This window comes from Lissotriton vulgaris, chromosome 2_1 (genome assembly GCF_964263255.1).
Source record: "Lissotriton vulgaris chromosome 2_1, aLisVul1.2, whole genome shotgun sequence".
Lineage (NCBI taxonomy): Eukaryota > Metazoa > Chordata > Amphibia > Caudata > Salamandridae > Lissotriton > Lissotriton vulgaris.
Window position 1 is genome coordinate 402,566,915 of NC_141687.1, and position 16,066 is coordinate 402,582,980.

Sequence of the window (16,066 nt, forward strand, 5' to 3'; positions counted from 1 at the left end):
ACAGCAGCAAAATTACATGAATTAACATACACACAGTAGTACTCTCCCAACCCCTAAGGAAGAAAGAGAGCAGTAAACATTTGCATACAACAATGCTTTATTGCCATATCTGTAATTGCAGGCATTTGCCAGTAGGCTGCAGTAGAGTATAAAGAAACAAAAAAAGACTGACACCTTGCCTTTAAGGCATTAGAGTAGCGGTACTGTGTCTTTAAGACCTAAAGGCGACCCCCTGCTCCCGTGATGCACCACAGGTGGCAGTTGGGCCAGTTCTTTTTTCTGGTTCCTTCTGTGAGGATCCTGGAGCTTGAGCTCTTCAGTTTTTGACTGAAATTGTTATTTTGAGTGAATTTTGTTCAGAAAATTCGACATCTTCTGGTTTATTAAGGCTTCTGCTTTGGTTTTTGTGGTGTTCCACTAAAATTTTTCTGTCAGAATGCCTGCTTTATTCCAGATGTGTCCTTCTTGTGACAAGAAGATGGCACTGGCTGACCCACACGCTGTGTGCATCGTGTGCCTTCCATCTGCACACGACCCTGACCAGTGCCACCACTGTCAGAAGTTCTCTAGGCGGACTCTTAGTGACAGAGAACGTATCAGACTTCATGCCATGTTGGAGAAAGACAAAAGTCATCAGGTGGGTGGCCATGGAGGCCCCAGGACGTCTTCTTCAAGCAAGCATGCCCAAAAACAGTGACGTTCCGCATCTTCTGCCTCCAGAAAGAGGAAGGGAGGATGAAGATCTCTATCGAAGTCGCCATCGAAGAGGCCCAGACGCTCTTCTGGATCACCATCGCGACGTCGAGAGTCTCCGCCACAGCCAAGTAAGTCGGCGTCGAGACGCCACACTTAGGGCTCAAAGTCTGTGGCTGCTGGCATGTCCAAGTCTCCGTCGATACTTCCGTCGACATCGAGACACTCTCTGCTGCCCTCGAGGGGGTCAGCGTAGAAAGTTATGACGGCTTCCAGATTGCCGCCGGCTGGCGTGCCGCCGTCGAGAGGGTCATCGAGATCCCACTATTCGACGTCGAGGAGGTCGATGTCTAGGCGACGTCAGGAAGGGTCACCGTCGACACAACGCCGAAGAAGGTCGTCATTGTAAGGATTCAAGAGCAGTTTCTGCAGGAGTGCCAGGAACCGATGACTAGCCCAACCCTTCCCCCCTGCACCTCTTGCGTCTATCAGACACTAGAACGCAAGGGTGATATGGAGGGAAAGGAGGGAACAAAACAAAGAAAGGAGGGGAAGAGACACTGGACTTCGTGGACGCTGCTCCCTCTGCATGGAAGTAGGCCCTGAAAAGAATGGTCAGATTAACACAGCAACAGTCAAGACACATTCACATATCATAAATACCTAGACAACCTTTACCTGGCCATGCACAGGGTATCATGAGGTGTTATACTGGGATCCTAAACGTATTCAATGTCCCTGGGGAGCCACAGAATGCCTGGTGTAAATAAGATGGAGTATCCCTGGACAGTGGAATTCCTAATTGTAAAGTGATATAGATGTACAGCGGTCTTACCCTGAAATGGCTATCCCGGAGCTGTGTGGCAGAATAGTGAAAGGATCGGGTCACAGAAGTAGCTTAACTGAAACACAGCAAATACAGACAAGAACATCAGCTGAATTCCCACAGGGAACAATATATAAAGATAGGGCGCTACAAGCGCTTTACCAGGTCTGCGAGCCCCCTGCACTGTGACGAATGCCAGCATCCAACGAGTCCAGAGAACAGCAAAATAAAGTATGAAAGGGACAGGGAAAAAAGGGAGGATTTGCCAGGCGGACCTCAACTCCCACAATGCCCCCTGAGCACCAACACCCACGCTCCCGCTAGGCCAGCCGCCCGACGGGACTAAGGTCGGGCCGAAAGACAGACTCAGCAACAGCCCGAGTCCGGAGTGCCCCGAAGGAACGGAGAGAGAACTGCCCGCACTGACAAATGGACGTGGGAGCAACACTCGGAGGACCGAGTAAACGCCACAAACAACTGAGGCGTGAGAGGAGCATAAAAAGAGCTTCTGGATAAGCGAGGACAAACGTTAAGCTCTTTGAGTCAAGAAAACAAAGATAAGAGGGCGGCTCTGTAACAACAGCCGCAACCGGAAACACAGATTCAGAGAGGGGCGAGGCGAAAGTGACGCGCTGAACAAACAGCGAGAAACTAGAGAGCGAAGCGCTGAGCCTCGGACAGATTGGGTTTTGACTCCTGCTCGGTCTCCTCGCGCATGTGCAATGTAGCGAGGCCATCTTGGTTTGGTCTCACTCCTGTCTTGCGTTCTCCAGGAGACTGGCAGGCGTGACAGTACATCCCCCCTACGGACCCCCCCACAGGTTTGGGTTTAGTGGGATGTTGTCTAGGAAACTTCTGCACTAACCTGGGTGCATGTACCTGACTAGCTGGTTCCCAGGATCGCTCTTCTACACCAATCCCTTTCCAGTGGATGAGGTACTGCAGTCTATGCCTGACTCTTCTAGAGTGTATGATAGCCCCAACCTCGTATTCCATCTCATCTTCCACATCTAGAGGGGGAGGAGAGGCTGGTAGTACTGTTCCAGGCTCAAAGGATTTCAATAAAGAGACGTGAAACACGGGATGTATTTTCATGATGGATGGGAGCTCGAGTTTCATGGCCACAGGATTTATGACCTTCAGTATCTTGTAAGGGCCGATGTATCTAGGCTTAAATTTACAAGTTCCTTTCATGCTGATATGTTTGGATGATAACCACACCTGATCTCCCTCCTCGTATCTAGGTTCCTGACGTCTGTGGAGGTCAGCTCCCTTCTTGTACCTGTTCTTTGTCTGTTCCAAACTATCTTGTGTGAGTTTGTGATTTCTTTGAATTTCTAGCACTAGTTCACTAGCTGGGGGTGTGGAACAAAGGAAGGTAGATGTGGTTGAGGAGGAAGACCCAGGGAGGATTCGGGGATGGTAGCCATAAGTGCAAAAGAAAGGTGTGAAATCTGTAGATGCGTGATGACTGTTGTTGTATGCCATCTCCGCCAGCCAAACCAGCTCGTCCCATTCTGTCAAAGATTGTTAAGCCTGACATCTGATATACTGCTAAAAACACTGATTCACTCTCTCTGTCTGTCTATCCGTTTGAGGGTGATGACTAGACGAGAGCCTTACATCAACGGACAAGAGAGCACATGGGCCCTGCCAGAATCAGGAAACAAATTGGGTACCTCTGTCTATAATCAATACTGAAGGAAGTCCATGTAATCTAACCACATGCCTAAGGAAAACAGAAGCTAATGTTTTAGCAGTAGGGAGTCCTGTCAGAGGAATGAAGTGAGCTAGCTTAGTGAAAGTGTCTACCACAACCAGCAATGTGTTATGTCCCTTTACGGTAAGTGGCAGCTCTACTGTAAAGTCTAGGGACACCGTATGCCAAGGTCTCGGGGGAGTGGGTAGTGGATGTAACAATCCCATGGGGTTTTGATGGGATGTCTTGCTCTGAGCACAGATATAACATATCTGTATGTTTCTCTTTGTGTCTTTTCCCATCCCTGGCCACCAGAAGCACCTCTTCAAGGCATCTATGGTCTTTTTGTAACCTGGATGTCCCGCTAATGGATGGGAATGAAACCATACAAGTGCCTGTTTTTGTAATTCCGCAGAGGGAAGGACTAGCCCACAATTCACACAGTAGAACTCACCCACCTTGGTGGCTTCATGTGTTTGTGTGATGAGTTCCATCTTTTCAGACCCTTTCTCCCTCCTCACTCTGTCAAGGAAATCTTCTTCTGAACTGATCCCACCAATGAACCTTTCTGGGTAAATGATGGGAGGCGATTCCCTGCTTTCTTCAACAGAATCGTAACCTAAACGGGATAAGGCATCAGCCTTGCCATTCTTATGCCCTGCTTGGTACTTGATCAAAAAATCAAATTCGCTAAAGAATTGTGTCCACCTAAGCTGCAGGATAGATAGAGCCCTGGCGGACTTCAAAAACTGGATATTGCGATGGCCTGTTAACACAGTCACAGTGTGGTTTGCCCCTAACAGGTACTGCCTCCATTCGTCAAAAGCCTTCTTGATGGCCAACAATTCTTTGTTCCCAGTACAGTAATTTATTTCTGCAGGGTTAAGCTTTCATGAAAAAAAAGCCACTGGATGACTAATCCCTGTTTCTGGGTCTGTTTGAGAAAGGACGCCTCCAACAGCCTTGTCGGAGGCATCTGCCTCCACCAGAAATGGAGAAGTAGGGTCAGGATGCCGTAATATGGGGGCTTGAGTGAAAGCTGTCTTCAGAGTCGCAAAGGCTGAGTCAACGGCCGGGGACCATTGGAACGGGATTCCTTTCTTCAATAGGGCTGTGATAGGCACTACCACTTTTGAAAAGCCGTCAATAAAACGGCGATAGAAATTGGCAAAGCCTAAAAGACTCTGAACCTCCTTTATGCAGCGTGGCGTAGGCCATTGCTGAATGGCCTCCACCTTCTGTGGATCCATACGTAACCCCGTGGCAGACACAATAAAACCTAGAAAGGGTACCTCAGGTACATGAAACAAGCATTTCTCCAGTTTACAGTACAGCCTGTTCTCCTGCAATCTCTCTAGCACCCTACGTACATGTTTCGTGTGCTCAGCCATGGAAGAAGAAAAGATGAGCAGATCGTCAATGTAGGCGATCACATAATCGTCTAGTAAATCCCGTAAGACATCGTTAATGAAGAATTGAAAGGCCGCAGGGGCATTGCAGAGCCCAAACAGCATCACTAAATATTCATACAGCCTAAACTTAGTACAGAAGGCCGTCTTCCACTCATCCCCCTCCTTGACTCTCACCAGATGGTACGCTCCACGAAGATCTAACTTGGTGAAGATGGTAGCGTTCTTAACTCTGTCAAGGAGGGAGGAGATCAAGGGGAGAGGGTACCTGTTTTTAATAGTGATGCTGTTCAGGGCTCTATAATCAATGCAGCACCTCAAACCGCCCTCTCTCTTCGGAATGAAAAATAGAGATGACGAGGCAGGGGAACAAGAGGATCGAATGAATCATATCCTTAGCATGTTATCAAGGTATTCTCGTAGATACAGATTCTCCTTTTCGGTGAGTGAGTACACCCTGCTGCACGGTATCTTAGCCCCTGCCTGAAGATCTATGCGGCAATCATATAGCCTATGGGGAGGAAGGCTCGTTGCCTGTACCTCGTCAAATATGATGCGTAGATCAGAATACTCCAATGGCAAAACAGAGATGGTGGAAGAAGCGAGTGTATTATCAGCTTTTCCCTCGCCAATCGCTTCTTCCATGTGTTTCTTACAGACTTCAGATCTGAATTCCAGAGTGGTATTAACCCAATCAACTAGGGGGTTATGGGTGCGGAGCCAGGGTAAACCTAATAACACAGGGAACTGAGGGGACTTGATTAAATCGAACATTAATTCTTCATGATGTCCCTGTCCTTGTAGTATTGTAAGATGCAGGGGTACAGTCTGGTGGGTGATAGGCCCCGATGTTAACACACTGCCATCAATAGTAGTGACCTTTTCCCAGAACTCCTTGTGTGTTAATTTTATAGCATGGAGACCGGCCCAGTCAGAGTCCATAAAATTACCAGTCGCCCCAGAATCTAACATAATAAGGACGTCTGTCGTCCTTCCGTCAAAAAGCAATTGAGCCTGCACAAAGAAATGACTCGGTAGATCTGAGTGTAAGTCCAGGGATGAGACTATTAATCCAGAACTACCTGAAACCCTAGTCTCACAAGGTGTTGGGCTTGCTTGTTTTCCGACTTCTTGATTTTGGAAGGTTTAACAGGGCAATTCCTCAGGAAATGTCCTGCCTTGAGACATAACTTGTTGTCCCTTCTTCGTTGTCTCTCCTCCTGACTCAATGGTCCCTTTATTGTCCCAATCTGCATAGGCTCAACCTCATCAACTGTCTTTTCGGCCTCGGGTTTTCTTTGATAGACTTAGGTCTTGATGTCAGGACGCCCTTTCTCCCTCTTGCGCTACTGTATCCTGTGATCTAATTTAACCACTAGGTCGATGAGGTCTGGACAACTGTCAGGCGGATCTACTACTTGTGATAAAGCATCTTTGAGGTCTTCCCGTAGCCCCCGATAAAACAGGGCACTACGTTTTTACTCTGGCCCCCTGCACTGTGGCGTTTTTCCTCTGGCCAGCTCGCCTCAGCCACTAATCTCTGAAATGTAGTTATGTAAGCTGAGAGCTCCTTAGTTCCTTGCAGAATAGTGAAAGGATCGGGTCACAGAAGTAGCTTAACTGAAACACAGCAAATACAGACAAGAACATCAGCTGAATTCCCACAGGGAACACTATATAAAGATAGGGCGCTACAAGCGCTTTACCAGGTCTTCGAGCCCCCTGCACTGTGACGTTTTTCCTCTGGCCAGCTCGCCTCAGCAACTAATCTCTGAAATGTAGTTATGTAAGCTGAGAGCTCCTTAGCTCCTTGCTTTAGGGACAACAATTCAGTGTCTGCGGAATGCATGAAAGTATGCTTATCAAAGAGTTTCTTTAATTCGTTTTTAAAAGATGAGTAGTCATGTAACAGAGGGTCGTTCCTTTCTATTAATGGTATGGCCCAATTTGCTGCTGAACCTCCCAAATACGAGATACCGAAGGCAACTTTTGACTGTTCAGTAGGTAAACAATTTGCCTTACACATAAAGTGTAATTGACACTGGCTTATGAAAGCAGCAAATTTAGCTGTATCACCCATAAAGCGTTCTGGCGGGGCTAACGGGACTGATTGAGGAGGGGATATATGGATGACTGGGGATGAAGTGCTGGGACCTGCTCCACCTCCTCCGTCAGTATCCGCCCGTCTCTCCCTCTGCATGGTATCCTCCCTCTGGGACAATGCTTGGGTCTCCAACTGGAGATTCCCCAGCATGTTGGCCAGGTCTTCCATAGTAACAGGGGTCATGGCACTCAGGCAGAAAAGCAATGTGGGCTTCGCGCTCTGTAAGGATTCAAGAGCAGTTTCCGCAGGAGTGCCAGGAACCGATGACTAGCCCAACCCTTCCCCCCTGCACCTCTTGCGTCTATCAGACACTAGAACGCAAGGGTGATATGGAGGGAAAGGAGGGAACAAAACAAGGAAAGGAGGGGAAGAGACACTGGACTTCGTGGACGGTTCTCCCTCTGCATGGAAGTAGGCCCTGAAAAGAATGGTCAGATTAACACAGCAACAGTCAAGACACATTCACATATCATAAATACCTAGACAACCTTTACCTGGCCGTGCACAGGGTATCATGAGGTGTTATACTGGGATCCTAGACGTATTCAATGTGCCTGGGGAGCCACGGAATGCCTGGTGTAATGGCTATCGCGGAGCTGTGTGGCAGAATAGTGAAAGGATCGGTTCACAGAAGTAGCTTAACTGAAACACAGCAAATACAGACAAGAACATCAGCTGAATTCCCACAGGGAACACTATATAAAGATAGGGCGCTACAAGCGCTTTACTAGGTCTTCGAGCCCCCTGCACTGTGACGAATGCCAGCATCCAACGAGTCCAGAGAACAGCAAAATAAAGTATGAAAGGGACAGGGAAAAAGGGAGGATTTGCCAGGCGCAGCACAACTCCCACAATGCCCCCTGAGCACCAACACCCACGCTCCCGCTAGGCCAGCCGCCCGACGGGATTAAGGTCCGGCCGAAAGATGGACTCAGCAACAGCCCGGGTCTGGAGTGCCCCGAAGGATTGGAGAGAGAACTGCCCGCACTGACAAAGGGACGTGGGAGCAACACTCGGAGGACCGAGTAAACGCCACTTACGAATGAGGCGTGAGAGGAGCATAAAAAGAGCTTCTGGATTAGCGAGGACAAACGCTAAGCTCTTTGAGTCAAGAAAACAAAGATCAGAGAGCGGCTCTGTAACAACAGCCGCAACTGAAAACCGGAAACACAGATTCAGAGAGGGGCGAGACGAAAGTGACGCGCTGAACAAACGGCGAGAAACTAGAGCGCGAAGCGCTGAACCTCGGGCAGATCGGGTTTTGACTCCTGCTCGGTCTCCTCACGCATGCGCAATGTAGCGAGGCCATCTTGGTTTGGTCTCACTCGTGTCTTGCGTTCTCCGGGAGACTGGCAGGCGTGACATTCATCGACACGACGTCGAAGGTCGTCGTCGACAGGACGCAAAGGAGGTTCGCCGTCGACTCGACGCAGCTCAACGTCGAGGTCACCGACTCGACGCCGAAGATCGTAGTCGAGGTCACCACGGCGTGGACGATCGACGTCGAGAGCATCAAGGCCTCGCTAGATGCCATTGGTCACACAAACATCTTCGACTTCGAAGCTTTCGCCGTCGAGGGAACAGGTCACAGTGGTTGTGGAGTCACCTAGGTCTAGGTAATCAGGAAACAGATCTTCATCTTCTGGGTTGAATATCGTGGAGATTCTCAAGAAGCTTCTCCCAGATCTGTGGACAGATCACGCAGTGTGTCATCTCACCGTCCTCAGGGAGCTGTATCGGGCGGTGGCAGTAGTCCGGGCTCGGATTACTCCCACGCATTCTCACCGTCTGTTCCAAGGACAAGTACTCCGGTCAGACCATCTAAGTCTCCTCCTCGGAGGCCACGACCCTGATCCAGACCTAGATCTCCTGCCAGATCACGCTCTCCAGCACGGCCAAGAACGCCTGCCAAGCCAAGACCTTCCCTCAGGCGAAGATCTCCATCTAGACATCGGTCTAGATCCAGGGGTCGGCACAGCCGTCATCGCGGCAGGTCCCATTACAGAGGATGCACAAGATCTTCAACTTGGTCCTCTTCTACGAGGTCTACGGTCCGGGACTATTCTCCGACCTTCTCCTCTACTCCTCCTTCACGAGTCTCACCTATTGATGACATCGCAACTTTTACGATGTGCTGGGCAGGGGAGCAAAGAAGCTTAACATCTCTCTGCACACTCCTGTGGTACCCACCTCTATAATTTTTGATACTTTTCATCACCGGACAGCGCCTAGACCTCTGCTGCCTCTGGTGCCTGGCTTCATTGAACCAGCGATAGCTATCTTCCTCACGCCTACAGTGGTAGGTTCTGTTCCATCAAGACTTGCCAAGAAGTACAAGGACCCCTTGTTCCTCAGATCGGATCCACCAGCTGACTCAGTTATCGTGGCGACTGCCATGAAGTCTCATTCGGCCTCCACCTGATCCTCGGTACCCCCAGAAAAGGACAGCAAACTCATGGATTCGTTTGGCAGGAAGGTATGCAACACCTCTGCTTCATATATGAAGGTGGCCAGTGCATCTGCTCTACTCGGGAGGTACGATAGGTCTTTCTGGGACTCCCTCACTCGCTTCACAGAGAAGCTTCCTAAGGAAGACCGTCAGGACTTCGTCGAAATCCTACAGGAGGCAGGACTTGTAGCCAACCAGGTCATTAGTGCCGCAGCAGATGCTTCTGACCTCGTGGCCCATGGCTACTCCCATGGAGTCTGCTCACGGCGTTCGGCGTGGCTCCGCCTTACGGGCCTCAAGCCGGATGCTCAGAAGAAGATCTTGAACCTCCCCTTTAATGGTACTTCTCTCTTTGGTTCACACGCTGACGATGAGATGACCAAAGTGAAATCGGAAATGGACACTGTGAAGGCTGTGGGTTTGGAGAAGCGTAAAGAATTTCAAAAGCGCTTTTGTCAGGGGGACTAGCGACCTTACCAGCAGAGGGTTCAAACCCCTCAATGGTCATCCCAAACACAGCAGAAAACCCAATTTCAGCAGAGACGCTGTGGCAGAGGCAGAGGCAACAATAACAAGCAGCAGTCTGCCTCCAAGCAGCCTCCCAAGCCCTGAGCTGTTGCTTCCTCCGCAACTGTTCGCCACTCCGGTGGGAGGGAGTGTTTCTCATCATCTGGAGAGTGGAGATCCATAACAAAGGACAGATGGGTGCTGAGAATTGTGCAGCATGGTTACTTGCTGAGGTTCAAGTCCCACCCTCCGCAAGTCTTCCCTCAAATAAAGCACCTTCCCAGATTCCACAGTCAAATGCACCAGGGCGAAGTCTCTGTCCTCCTCAAGAAGAAGGCCATAGAGGAGGTTCCTTCCATGCAGAGGAATCAAGGAGTCTACTCCCGCTATTTTCTTGTCCAAAAAAGAGAAGTAGTCAAAGAATACAGGCCCATTCTAGACCTATGACTACTGAATAGATTCGTCAAAAGAGAAAAATTCTGCATGCTAGCCCTGCACCAGATCTTCCCGCATCTGCATAAGGGAGACTGGATGTGTGCCGTCGACCTGCAGGACGCTTACTTTCACATACCTGTCTCAGTAAAGCACCGAAAGTTTCTCAGGTTTCAGATCGGACTACCAGTATCGAGTGCTTCAGTTTGGCCTCAAATCCGCGCCACGGACATTCTCCAAGTGCATGGCGGTCGTGGATGCTTTTCTCCGCAGGCGGAAGATCTTAGTCTATCCCTATCTAGACGATTGGCTGCTGAAAAGCTCCACTCCGGCTCTGCTTCAGACCCATCTTTCGTTCTGTCTCAACCTGATGAACTCATTGGGGTTGCAGGTCAACTTCAAAAAGTCAGTACTCAACCCTTCCCAATGGATTCGTTAAGTGGGTGCTTCCCTGGACTCCGTGCAGGCAAGCGTGTGTCCTTCGGAGGAGAGGTTGTCATCCAGGCTCCTGAAGTGTCGTCTTCTACTGGACAATCACAGTCCCACAGCCAGGCAAGTGTCCCCTCTCCTGGGGTCGATGGCCTCGTTCATCTACATCGTGCCCAATGCACGCCTTCACATGAGGCCTCTGCAGCAGGCTCTCGAGGACCAATGGTCTCAGAGTCTCAGAGGTCAGGTCACTGGGAGAATGAATGAATGAATGAATAGCGTTTTTATACCGCGCAAAACTTAGCCCCAAGGGGCATCAAGGCGCAATACGAACAGACATGGAAAGTCCAGACTCCAGACTGGGAGGACCCTGTTTCTCTTCTACAAGGTGCCAGCGACTAATCAGATGGTGGATGAAACGTTCCAATCTCCTTCCGAGGAGTTCCATTCCATCGCCCTCCTCCATCTCAGTCAGTGGTTACGGATGCCTCTCTTCAAGGCTGGGGCGCTCATATGGACCAGCTTCAGTTCCAAGGTCTCTGGTCCGAAGTAGAGCGAGGCTACCACATCAACTTCCTAGAGCTTCGAGCAGTTCATCTGGCGCTCAAATCTCTTTATCCTTCTCTGGGCACCAACTACATCCAAGTACAGACAGACAACACAACAACTATGTTCTATCTGAACAAACAGGGAGGCACCAGGTCAAGAGTCTTATCCCTGGAAGCGCAAGCCATCTGGCACTGGCTCCTGGCAAGAGGTCTATCCATCGTGGCAGTTCATCTACCAGGTATCCAAAATACCCAAGCGGAATGCCTAAGCAGAGACTTCGTAGAAGTGCACGATTGGGTGCTCAACGAAGAAGTCGCACAGGAGGTATTTCAACAATGGGGCGTACCGGACATAGACCTGTTCGCAGACGCGGCAAACGCAAAATGCCCCGTCTTCGGGTCCAGGTTCCCCCAACAGGGCTCACGGGGGAACGCTCTTTTGATCAGCTGGTCGCAGACATTGCTGTATGCCTTTCCTCCCCTGCCTCTGATCCCATCGGTGATTCAGAAATTCTACAGGACCAACACCAGGATGATCCTGATAGCGCCGGAGTGGCCACGCCAGTGGTGGTACCCGGATCTCCTCCAACTGTCGGAAGTCTCGCACCGGCGACTTCCTTGCCGTCCAGACTTGTTGACCAACCTTCCTTCCCTTCACTTGACGGCATGGCTCCTGAGGTTATCCAGTATGGACACCTAGACCTTCAAGCAGACTGCATGAATATTCTCAAAGAAGCCAAGAGACCCTCCACTAGGAAGTCATATGCTTTCAAGTGGTAGAGATTCTTCATATGGTGTCTTGACAACTCTCTTGACCCTATCCACGGTCAAGAGCAGGTGATTCTGCCCTATCTGTTGCATTTAGCAAAATCAGGCCTCAAGTACCCCTCCATCAGGGTTCACTTAGCGGTAATCACAGCCTATAGGAAGTCACCTTCTCAGACATCATTCTTCCTTATGCCTGTGGTTAAAGATTTCTTAGAGGGGCTTAAGAAAGTGTTTCCACCAGTGCGGTCCCCCTCCCCTCCCTGGGAGATTAACATCGTACTTACTAAGCTGATGGGTGCTCCTTTCGAGCCTATACACAAGGCTTCTTTGCAGCACTTGACTTGGAAAGCCGGTTTTTTAGTGGCGATTACCTCTGCCCGTAGGGTTAGTAAAATCCAGGCCCTGTGTTGTAAGGAACCTTACACAGTGTTCACGCCAACAGAGTGGTACTGAGGACACACCCATTTTTTCTGCCTAAGGTAGTCTCAGACTTTCATATCAACCAGTCTATCACCCTGCCTACCTTCTTTCCTCAACCTACCACTACCCCGGAGAGGTCTTTACACTCTCTAGATCTCCGGAGGGTTCTGAAATTTTACCTGGCTAAAACCCTTCCACTTAGGAAGTCTGACCGGCTTTTTGTTAATTATGGAACCACTAATACTGGTCTGTCAGCCTCGAAAAGATCCATTTCACTTGGATAGTTTCCTGTATAGCTCTGTCTTACCAATTAGCTAACAAGGCTTTACAGGGTAGACCTCATGCACTCTCCACTAGAGAGAAAGGTTCTACTACGGCTCTCCTTCGTAATGTTCCAATCTCTGAAATTTGCAGGGCAGCTACATGGCGTTTGGTGCATACCTTTACCCGCCATTGTTGCCTAGATTCAGATGCACAGGCCGATGCCCAAGTGGGACAGGCCTCTTTTAGAAATTGATTTGCATAATTGTATCTAAAATGTGAAGTTTATTCATGTCTCTATAAGTACTTGCTTGCTCGTCCGCGAGACTTTGGGTATGAGTTTGCTAATCTATTCATAGATTATGACTATTGATGAGTATCCCCTGGATGAGAAGGATTAGTTACCTGTAATCCTAGTTCTCATCCAAGGGTATATTCATCAAAGTCATAAGCTCCCGCCCACCTCCCCGGACAAGCATGATCATAAGGTTATGAAAAGTTTTTTTCTATGGGTTTACTCAGGTGTCATGCACCTCCAAAAAGAACTGACCCACTGCCACCTGTGGTGCATCATGGGAGCAGGGGGTCGCCTTCAGGTCTTAAAGGCACGGTACCCCTACTCTAATGCCTTAAAGGCAAGGTGTCAGTCTTTCTTTGTTTCTTTGTACTCTACAGCAGCCTACTGGCAAATGCCTGCAATTACAGGTTTTCCAATAGCAATAAAGAATTGTTGTATGCAAATGTTTACTGCTCTCTTTCTTCCTTAGGGGTTGGGAGAGTGCTACTGTGTGTATGCTAATTAATGTAATTTTGCGGCAGTTTTGCCAGTTTGGGAATGTTCTAGGCTGCAAATATGTTTTCACATATATACACATATATATTTATATGTATTTTCTATGTGCTCTGGGATCGCGCACATAGGCGGGAATTATTCATAGATTATGACTTTGATGAGTATACCCCTGGATGAGAAACTAGGATTACAGGTAAGTAACTAATCCTTTCAAACCATGTAGTGCATGTCATAGCCAGAATTCTGTGACATACCCCTACTTGGTGTGTTTATGGCGACTCCAATGCTAGTGAAGGCTGCTGTTCCGAGCACCCAAAGGTGCTGAGGAAGCGCACTCTCAAGCTACTTGCTGCCAGACATAAGTCGACTCTGCAATACTTATTGTCCTGTTTGCATGGGATATCCCGGGATGTATGCAGAGCCCCTCCCGACATTTCCCGTCACACAGGAAGTCATCAGGGAAGTTGGATAAGTCCCACAAACACAATATGTCGAAGAAGTCCGAACATTCTTTGACTTCTCCACATCCTTCGAAATGACCTGACGAGACGTGATAGCAGCGGCATTCCAGGCTTAGTGAGTCGACAGGGTCTGAACCTGGGTCTGCTCCGCGCTGTCCCGATTTTTGTGATAGTGACCACTGCCCAGCTATCCCGAATCAAGCCAGCGAATTTGCCCTTCGCACTAGTTGTTCCACCAGTATCCCTCACTGGACCTGGAACGAGCCGCAGCTGACACAGAGACCTTCCTCTGTGCCCGCTCCAGTGACGACACCCTCTGTGCTGCCATCCTCATCGTCATATCCAACACAGAGCCGACAGGACATTGTCTGGCAACGACCGAGAACATTTGCCCCAGAGCAGAGCCAGTGACTTATGTAATAGATAGGTCTGGAGCGGGACACATTTAGGAGGGGCCATTATGTAGAAGACCCAGTTGAGAAGGACAACTGGTATGTGGAACTGGATGAGGTCAGTCGGTTGCACACCTCACTTGCCACTGGTCTGGTTTTCCCTCCTGCTGTGGCTTTGGAGGAGGGAGCCTCTTTTGCTATAGTTGTGTGCAGGGCGGTTGAGGTTGTGGACCTTTACCTACCCTCATTGGCAGTCAAGACTAACGTTTTAACAGAGGTGTTTCAGACAGGAGTCAATCTTCTGAGAAACCTTTAATGAATCCCTTAGAGATGTCCTACTTTGGCCCTGGTCCAAGCCCTGCACAGGGGCTCCTGTCAATAGGACGATTGCCTCCCCCATCACCACTCTGCTGGGGATCCCAGTTTACTTACCCAGTACTCCACCCCAAAGAGCTTTGTATTCCAAGCCTCCTCGTTCCCCCATTCACCTTGGTGTATACCCTACCACCCCACCGGATAGGAAATCCAAGAGGCTGGACACCTTTGTTAATAGAATATTCTCTTCTACCAGCCTGGCTTTGCCATTGGTGAACACTGCATGCCTATTGGGCCATTATTATCATACACTATGGGATTCGGGTATAGACCACTTCCGCCAAGCCATTGGAAACGTTGCTCCGCTTTCAGCAAGCAAGAGCATTAAATATTCTCTTGCTTGCTGAAAGTGGAGCAGAATTGTTTTTGTACGGAGGGAGCTGCATGTTGAGCAGCTCCGTCCATAAGCAATGCAAGCCCCCGCAGGATGTGAGGAGCCGGCAGGAACAGCGGGGGCCCTCAGGCTCCCCTTGCAGTCCCCAACTGTACGAAGTGGGTGCCGGGGACCAAGGCACCCACAGCACTGGCCAGGGCCCAGGGAATGGGATACCCGGGGCCAAAAATGGCCTTGGAGGTGGGCCACTTGGCCTCCCTTCTATATACTTGAAAAAATGTTTAAAGAAAAGGGCGCCCACCCTCTCCCGTTAAAAAAAGGCCTGTTCCCAGGGAAGGGGTCCCGAGGCCCAAATCGTTCCAGGGAAGGGGCGCTACACGGCCCCCTTCCCGTGAAAAAAAAAAAGCAAAAAAAAGCACCGCCCACTTTCTCCACTACTCTGTGCAAACGCGCCTCCTGGCTCACTGCTGGTTGGGGGATGAATTCCCCTCGCCTCCTGAGGGTCCTTGGTTGGGCCAGAAACGCCTCCTGGTACCTCTAGTAAGTCTCATACAGCTGGATTGCTGAGAGGTGCTTGGAGGCCCGCCCCCTTTTTCATCCACTGTACAAATGTGCCAAGATTTTATTACCGCAACACTGCTACGCGTTTCGACACCGTGGTGTCTGGATCACTCAATATTTTGCAGTATAACACAACATGCCTAAATACATCATTTCAATTCCACAGTAAAAATAGAAAAGGGAGTTAAACTAGTTTCGTTACAAACTCCTCCTCCACTTGTGTACACATTTTTTTCCGCCATTTAAGAGTGGTGTCAATACCTTGTAAAACACATTCTTTTACTTTTACACACTTAGTTTGTGCGTTACGAGACAGTAATACTAGGAACCATTGTAAATGGACATAAAGTTCATGAATTTAAAATGGCTTGAGCAGAAAGGATTCGGGTAAACAATCGATTACGTTGTCCTCCCGAACTCCTTATCAGTTTTAATACTGTCTGAAGTAGGATATAATTTGCAAATATATTCGTCACCTTTGTGGCTGTTCATTTTGAACCATGTAAATATGGAAGCCATCATTCTGTCGGACTAGTGCCTGACATCCAACCACATGTATTGGTAACTTTTACAACCATAAATAAATCGACAATTTTATGCTTTCG

At 49.2% G+C, this 16,066-nt stretch overlaps 1 protein-coding gene and 1 pseudogene across 1 annotated transcript in view; both read left to right on the forward strand.

Moving 5' to 3' along the window:
• Nucleotides 1-16,066, forward strand: part of CARF (calcium responsive transcription factor) — a 367,392-nt gene that overhangs the window by 256,671 nt on the left and 94,655 nt on the right. The window lies entirely within an intron of this gene.
• LOC147730467 (uncharacterized) lies at nt 437-9,792 on the forward strand (annotated as a pseudogene).